Source organism: Octopus bimaculoides, chromosome 8, assembly GCF_001194135.2.
Source record: "Octopus bimaculoides isolate UCB-OBI-ISO-001 chromosome 8, ASM119413v2, whole genome shotgun sequence".
In the NCBI taxonomy this organism is placed as follows: Eukaryota; Metazoa; Mollusca; class Cephalopoda; order Octopoda; family Octopodidae; genus Octopus; species Octopus bimaculoides.
Window position 1 is genome coordinate 66,546,406 of NC_068988.1, and position 9,523 is coordinate 66,555,928.

General features: G+C 35.5%; 1 protein-coding gene across 2 annotated transcripts in view; it reads left to right on the top strand.

The window, feature by feature from the left end:
- The window catches only part of LOC106867807 (atrial natriuretic peptide receptor 1), an 822,997-nt gene that overhangs the window by 707,234 nt on the left and 106,240 nt on the right, over positions 1-9,523 (top strand). The gene's annotated exons all lie outside the window — the stretch shown is intronic.

Consider the following 9,523-nt stretch of genomic DNA (forward strand, 5'->3'; position numbering starts at 1 on the left):
ATATATATATACATGTGTATAAGAAGGGATGACCACTAGGTGGACATCCAATATGCTAGAAAGAGGGACCTCTTTCTAGCATATTTCAATATTATATAGAATTACAATGTTATATAAAATATATAATATTGTAAAGGGAAGGAGAGAAAAAAGGCATTGGAGAAGTGATGCCTACCCGGCACGCATGCAAGGATAAAATAAAATTTTATTTAATAAATATATTCTCACGGTGGTGCACCAGCATGACCGCAGCCACTTGGCTGAAACACATAAATAAAAATAAATAAAAAAATATAAATTCAGATTTCAACACAATGACATCAAGAGTAATTTCCCCTGTTTATGCATATGTAAATAAAGAATCAATACATTTTGATTAATCCGTTCGCCAGTGTTGCAGATAATCAAACCAAAATAATGAGTTTGAGCCATTCACCCAATGAGTATTTCAGCCAAATTTGGTGAAAATCCATTCAGCCGTTTTCCAATAATTTGCAAACATAAAAAGATGAACAACCACAATATCCTGCTTTCAGTTATGCGCGCAGGGTATGTTATGTTGGCACTCCGTCGCTTACGACGTCGAGGGTTCCAGTTGATCCAATCAACGAAACAGCCGGCTCGTGAAATTAACGTGCAAGTGGCTGAGCACTCCACAGATATATGTACCCTTAACGTAGTTCTCGGAGATATTCAGCGTGACACAAAGTGACAAGGCTGACCCTTTGAATTACAGGCACAACAGAAACAGGAAGAAAGAGTGAGAGAAAGTTGTGGTGAAAGAGTACAGCAGGGTTCGCCACCATCTCCTGCCGGAGCCTCGTGGAGCTTTAGGTGTTTTCGCTCAATAAACACTCACAGCACCCGGTCTGGGAATCGAAACCGCGATCCTGTGACCGCAAGTCCACTGCCTTAACCACTGGGCCATTGCACCTTCGCGCGCAGGGTAATAAAATTGATATTTCATAAAATATATGTTATATAAAATTAATATTATATAGATATAAAAAGCAGCTTTTGGGTGTTGGGTCTCATAGAGGCAATGACAAATGACTGAGAAGAAGAACCATTGAGACAAGTGAAATCATAGTCCTTGCAGATACTGGTGTCATGGAACCGGCACATAAATGCGCCCATTACACTCTCAGAGTGGTTGGTATTAGAAGCAATACCAATTCAGACTGGAATCTGGTGCAGCCCCTCAGCTTACCATCCTTGGTTAAACTGCCCAACCCATGCTGGCATGGACAACGGACGTTAAATTAAAAAGAAAGAAAAAAAAAAGAAAGCTGAAAATATATATAATATTACATAAAATTACAATATTATATAAAATTAATATTAGAAAGAAACTGGTTTCATATTTTGGTTGAAGGCCAATGAAGAGCAGTGTTGACTTCTGGAATTTAAACTCAGAAAGTAAAGATGGACAAAACGCCACTAAGCATTTTGTCCATCATGCTGATGAGCCTGACAGCTCACTGCCTTTATTTTGTATAGATATTGTTAACATTATTATGATCTGAGATTGATTGATTATTTGGCTGGTCAATAGCCTTTCCTTTTACTGAAAACATATTTCTTCCCTATTTTTTTCTTCTTCTCTCCTCTCTCTACATTCCCTATTATTTCTCTCTTCCTTTCTCCTTCTCTCTCTCTCTCTCTCACACACACAACAACAATTTTATTTATTTATTTAATTTGTGAATAATTTAACTTATTTAAACATGTGAAATCTGAATAATCTAAATTAGAGTTAAACGTAAACCTACTAGAAGCTCTCTCAATCTTTCTTTTCATTATTATTATTATTATTATTTCAAATTTTGGTGCAAGGTCAGCAGTTTCAGGGGAGTGATAAGTCGATTACATTGACCCCCAATGTTCAACTGGTACTTATTCTATTGACCCCAAAAAGATGAAAGGCCAAATCAACTTCGGAAGAATGTGAGCTTTTAGATAAAGATAGACAAAATGCTGCTAAACATTTTGCCCAGCATGCTAATGATTCTGTCACCTCACCACCCTAATAATAATAATAATAATAATAATAATAATAATAATAATAATAATAATAATAATCACTGTTTAACCTACAATGATTAGATGTCACAATAGAAGGTGCTGAGTGAGGAGTAGTAAAATAAGATAATTTCAAAGTTAGAAATTCAAAGAGTATACTTTGTAAAGTTCTTTTTACGTGTAGAGAATAAGGAAGATTATACCATGTTATCTTTTTCCAATTTTTCCTATTACCAAATATTAGTTGAGTATTGTTATTTGGATGACAACAAGCCTCTCTATTTGCTGTAGATGATAAGTTAACAGTTAACATTTTAACAATATTATTTAATCAAGAGAATTATTAGAATTTTATTGGTTTATTAATAATATTAATATTCTACCACTCTAAGTTATATATACTACAATTATTGTTGCTACAATGCTAATGATTAATATATGATATCTGTGTTCTACTTTTATGCTTGGAAACACTAGTAACGTTTGAGTGTACTTATTGACAAACAGTCTCTGCTTTTTATTTTCTCTGTTTATTATTTATCCGAGCATTTACATATGTTGGTAAAATGTTATTGAGATTATTACTAAATGTGTTACATTTTTTTAGATGAAAATTTAGAATTATAGAGATTATCTGTGATTATAGAGGTATTTCTTGTATTCCTACCCTTAAGAATCACAGGTTCATCATTAAAGCTTTTATGAATAGTAATGAGAATATTTATTTGATTATGTATCACCTTAAGTTTAGTATTATACTGTAGATATATCTATCATTGCATTTTAATCACTTCACATGAAAATATCATCTTACTAGGATGTACTGTCATTAAAAATTCTTTCAGTGACTGAAAGATCTGAAATACTAATTGAAATAATTTTAAATATGTAAGCATCTTTTATAGATTAAGGGTGGTTAGAAATTTTACTTGTATAGTGTAAACTTCCGTTAAGTACATTATAGGGATAATAAAGGTTAGAATTTAAATTTAGAGTAGCATCAAGGAAATTAATAATTTTTATATTCTTTCTAAAAGTGATAGAGATTATCATTCCAAAATTATTTATTAATGGCATTTTTAAGTTGTCTGATAAACTTAGATAAAGAGCAATAAAAAAACTGTTGTAAAAACCTTAATCATTATAATATAAACTTCCATTTATGTAAAGGAAATTTCTATTTCATTTATATAAGAAAAATTATCCTACTAAATCTGTTTCTTGAGCTGAATTAGACAGGCCCATAATAATATCAAAATTATGAGAACTGGATTTTTAAGTCTAAGAATAAGTTCTGGAATAAGATTAGTGTATTTCTAACTGTTAATATTAAGCACATATACAAAGCAGTGACCTGGCAGAACTGTTGGCACACCGAGCAAAATGCTTAGTGGCACTTTGTCAGTCTTTACATTCTGAGTTGAAATTCCGTCAAGGTCAATTTTGACTTCCATCCTTTCAAGGTAAATAAAATAAGTATCAGCTAAACATTGGGGTTGATGTAATTGAAATATCCCCTCCCTTCTAAATTGTTGCCCTTGTGCCAAAATTTGAAACCAATATTATATACCTGCTTGCAAAGTCTTGTGGGCAAAGGCATGGGTTCAATCCCGCTGTGTGAATACTGTTGGTTGGTGTTTTCTACTATAGCTAAGGGCTGCCCAATCCTTTCTGATAGAAATTTAGATGTGGAAACTGGAAGAATCACATGGTGCATGAGTACATGCTACTGTGTATGTACATATAAATGTGTGCATGTGTATGAGTGTGAGTGAGTGAATATATATTCCCCATTCTTGACAGATGAATGTTGACTAGAAGCAAAAGTAGCTATTTGTAGACATGTGTACACATATACATACACACACAAAAGTCTGCCTGTGTGTATGTATGCAAATTTGAGTATGAGAGACAGTTTGGATGCTTGATGTGTGAAAACATAGCAATAAAGATGTCACAAACATCCCTGATGCAGTTCTTTACTGAAAAGGAGCAATAAGACCAAAATATGTCCTGCATTGTCACTATAATCTGTCCATGATGAGACTTATATGCCACTAGTTTAAATTAAACTACATACATACATACATACATACATACATACATACATACACGTATGTATGTATCTATGTCCTTCCATCTGTCCATTCATCCATCTTTTTCTGTCATTGGTCAATAGTATTGCAGAGGCAGTAACTTAGCCACCTCTGCTGGCTGTGCCTGGGCTGTTTCGAGAAGCATACATCTAGCCCCAAATACACTTACCCACTCTTCACTCAGGAAAACACATCACAAAGGAAAGACCAGTCAACACATTCACAACATCCATGAAGCTCCAGGGAATGCCAGATGCATAGCTGTCTAATGATCTCTCCCCACAGATTTTCTTTGTGAGTTTTCACCCTTAGCCTTTTTTAAATACTCAACAAATTGCCCACAAGGCAGCAGAGGTATATTATAATAGACATGGTTCATGCAGAGCTGATCCCACTCTGTTGTCTTTCAAATTTGTATTGATCTGGTGCAACAAGTGTCACAAGCCCAATAGTTATCAGGATGCAGGCTTTGTATAGAGTTCTTTTAGATGAGCAGTTAAAGAGATGAAGGATCTTATCTTCCTTGAGTCCATTGAAATGTTTGTGAGTGGCCCCCTTCCAGTGATGATTCTGTGACATGCCAATTAATCCATAGGTAGGACTTTGACCAGAACTACTACTCTGGGACAGGGTAGACCTAAAAACAATAGTGGCAAAGAGCTACTACCACACTCCTCACCCTAACCCTAGTTATCAGAACCCTAGGACCCTTGAACCTGAGTTCCGCAACCGGATGTAGTTTATTTACAGTCATACTCATGTAGGAGCACTCATGCTGGTGGCATGTTAAAAGCACACAGCAAATTCTGTAAAGTGGTTGGTGTTAGGAAGAGCATTCAGTTATAGAAACCAGGCCAAGTCAGACTGGAACCTGGTGCAGCTTCCCAGCTTCCCAGCTCTGGTCAAACCATCCAACCCATGCCAGCATGGAAAACAGACAAAACATGATGATGATGATGATGATATATAACAAAAGTGGAAAGTGGAAACTGTTTTTGATATTAGTCTCTATTACACATGTTTCATTTGCTAATAGGAATTACAAGATTTTACATGTTAGACATGTAAAGAATTGTCTATTAGAAATTCTTCAAACAGAGAAAAAAATTATGTCTGTGTGTGTTGCATAATCATTTTCTGCTAATCCTTCTCTCTCTCTTTCTTTCTCTCTCTCTCCCTTCTTCTCTCTTTTGGTCTCACCTATTCTTTCAATATTCAATTTTCCAACTTCTCTTATTCTTTTACCTCTTCTTCCCTTATTTGTTCTATTTCTCTCCTCTCTTTCTACATCTCTATCATTTATATCTTCCTTTCTTTCTCTCTCTTATAATCACACCCACATCCACACCCACACAGAGTATATACATGTATGTGTGACTGCATAAGTGTATGTATTAGCTTATACATGTGATGTGTTGTAAGATGTTCCACTGTACACGATGTAGCAGGCATCTAAATGTCTATGTATGTTTGTATGGTGTTTATGTATGTGTATATGAACTTGTACATACATACATACACATACGCACCCATATATATAACCACATATATGCATATAAAATGGTACCATTGTGTATATTACATCAGACTACAGATGGCAAATTACATATTTATAAACAAGCACATAAAAACACATGCATGTGTGTCGTGTACACACATACACACACACACATATATATAAATGTGTATACATGTGTATTTATATATCTGTGTGTGTTTTTTTGGGGGGGTGCACATATGTATGAGTACATGTATTCATACATACATACCATACAAACACATGCATAGACATTTAGATTTATGCGCATACAGATAATGATCTCAATCAACGTCTCTCTATCTTCCCACCTTCGCTCACTCCCATCCTGTTTCCGCCCTCTCTCTCCCTCTCCCCCCTCTCTCCCTCTCCCCCTCTCTCCCTCTCCCCCCTCTCTCTCTCCCTCTTTCCCTTTCTCTCTCTCCATATTTATGTATGTATGTATGTACGCCTCTACTTCTCTCTCCATCCCTATGTTATAATTATATCCATCAATCAATGCTACAGCCAGTAATTCCTGTGTGAAGTTCTGTTGAATATATTGGTAACTGATGAGAGGGGATAGTTTTGGTCACACTTAACAATTCCAACAATAGCAACAACAACAACAACCACAGAAATCAATTTACTCTCAACAGCAACAGCAACAACAACAACAACAACATGTATTATACATTACTTGTTTGGTTCCATTTATTTTTCTTATTCAGTTAGTTTTCATTAAGTTTGGGTTGTATAGGTCTGGAATGATACATATTGACATGGTTAAATACATGGTTTTACAGTTGCCCTTCCATCTGACCAAAGAGGAACAAGGTTATTTGGAGTCATCTTTGTTGTTTTCCAAATACATCATACATACTATATCTTATACACTACAGACACCTCATATTACATACAAGACATACCACAACCATTACATCACATACACTAGACATACACTACCGTCTACATCCTATACACTGCACACTACATCCAATGCACTACACATGCTACGCATGATATACTATGTCTTATACACTGTATATATGATATGCATTCACCACACAACTTACCACATACTATATTCCACACAGTCATACAGAGGACACCATACATACTGTATCCCACACACCACACATATAACATCTTGATTGTGATCATGCAGATGTAGGCATGGGCGTGTGGTAAAAGGTTTACTTTTCAACCACAGTTCTAGGTTCAGTCGCACTGCATGGCACCTTGGGCAGGTGTCTTCTACTATAGCCTCAGGCCAACCAAAGCCTTGTGAGGGGATTTGGTGGACGGAAACTGAAACAAGCCTACATACATACATGTGTGTGTGTGTGTGTGTCTTTGTGTTTGTACCCCCTCCATTGCTTGATAACCAATGTTGATGTGATTACATCCCTGTAACTTAGTGGTTCAGCAAAAGGCCAATAGAATAAGTACCAGGCTTAAGAAGGCGGCAATCTGGCACAATCGTTAGCATGCCGGGTGAAATGCCTAGCGATATTTCGTCTGCCGTTACGTTCTGAGTTCAAATTCCACCGAGGTCAACTTTGCCTTTCATCCTTTCGGAGTCGATAAATTAAGTACCAGTTATGCACTGGGGTTGATGTAATCGACTTAATCCCTTTGTCTGTCCTTGTTTGTCCCCTCTATGTTTAGTCCCTTGTGGGCAATAAAGAAATAAGAATAAATACCAGGCTTTAAAAAAATAAGTACTGGAGTTGATCAATTCATTTAACTAAAATTCTTCAAGGCAGTGCCCCAGTATGGCCAGATTCTAATGGCTGAAAGAAATAAAAGATAAAAGATGCTGATCTATCATTAACAATATTCCAGCAATGACATATCAGGGAGCACGTTATCTCATGTGTCCTTTTTTATAAATGGTAGTGAAGGGAGAATTGGCTACTCTTTCAAGAAGGTTATTGAAGCTTCCATACAATCTCTTTTTGATAGTACTGCTGTACTACATTGGTGATCTCTTTCTTTAGTACCACTGTTTCATTGTGATGACCTCTTATTTATATTACATAGTACTCCTCTGTTAGGTTTATGATCTCTTATGTGTATCACCATAGTACTGCTATTCTATGCTAATGACATCATATTTATATCCCCATCACCATAGTAGAGTATATCCTCATCACCATACTCATACTTCCAATTAGGTTTCTCTATATAGTGTAAAGCCTTTGTACTTTGAAGGATGGTCCAATATATTGATTTTGAAGAATTCATCAAGATCTAAGGAAGCCGATGTTTGAGGTGATGTGCCATGGATATTGTCTAAGGATGTATAATCCTTAGGAGAACTGGATTCATTAGTTTTCCAAGCTACCATTTCTCTCAGACACACAGATGTTAGCAATTTCCTCTTCATTGACCTACTCCTTCTTCACAACAGACTCTCCAATCTATATACTTGTCCTTTAAATGTTAAGGTTCATGCAATTACAGATACCATGAGGAAATTAAACAGATTTGTGAGGAATATAGCAGCAAGCAATTCTAAGAGCTAGTCTTCAGCAAAACAATGATGTTAAGCATAAGACATTTTGTTCAGTCATCCTCCTGTCACATCAGCTGAAAATTTCAATCTGTAGTTATTAATCCTAGGTCAACCTTGATCCAGGTGGGCTGAGACCAAAGGCACTCCAGTCATGACTTTTGTACCTTAAACAGTGTATCTTAATAAGTGTCTATTCTTTTTACGAGACAATCATTACTGTAATTTCATGGAGATCTGGTTGCTATTTCTAGCATGTTGAATGCTCAAGTAGATCAGACATGAGGTAACCTCCTTAAATGCGGATAAAATTTTACTTGTAGTCACATATGAAATCAATCTTTGATGAAATCTCTAAAAATCCTGATGAAAATAATGGTTTAAACCTGAAAACTAAAACAGTAATTTAATACTTATGAAAAATTAGCAATTCAGATGTGACCACATAGGTTCATATACATTTGTTGTATACCCTGGAGTTAAAAAACAAAGGTTTTTCCATTCTAAACATAGTGGCTACCTTGTTATGTCATACCTGTAATATACAGGGTTCATTCACCTGATTACACCACATCTTCATCAGAAATTAGTTATGTGTTAGATCAATATTAATCAATTTTCACATCAATAATCAAATAATTGATTATATAAAATAATGGATAGATATTGCATTAGTATTGATTTTATTAATCCCAGCCAAGATAATGTTCTCAGTGATTTGTCTAGGGTATATCTTCACAGAGACTATTTATAGATCTAAGAATTTATATTCTATTTCGGTCAATGGTTTCAATCCTGGATAAATCTTCATGAATTATTGAATAAAATTTAACTGCTTGTTCTGGTGTCTTACTTTGGTGTTTACCAACAATAAATCTTATTTATTGTCCCTTTCTATTCCCACACACACACACACACTCACTCATTGTTACATTGATCTAAATATCACATATACTACAATTAACCCTTTCGTTACTGACCGGGCCGTAGCCGGCCGAAAAGAATTTTGGTTCATAAGACTAACCCGGCCGTAGCCGGCCGAGCGTACCCATTGTTATTTAAATGTATATTTGAACCCAAATCTCGTTAGTACATTCGTTAAAACACCTGATTTCACTTTGCAAACAGTTGAGTTATTGTCTCCGACATTGTTTGGCGTGATATTTGAACTCAGTGAAATTTGGAAGATTTTTTTCCACATTTTTTGCGGCATTGATTTTTTTCAACTTTGAAGATGGAGAGGAGTTTCATGCTATCAAGCAGTGATTCCGAATTTGAAGGTTTTTCAACAGAAGACATGGAAATATCGAAGAAAAGAATGAATGAGCTACAAAAGCACGTGGTGAACGATAATAAATCGGATATTTCTGT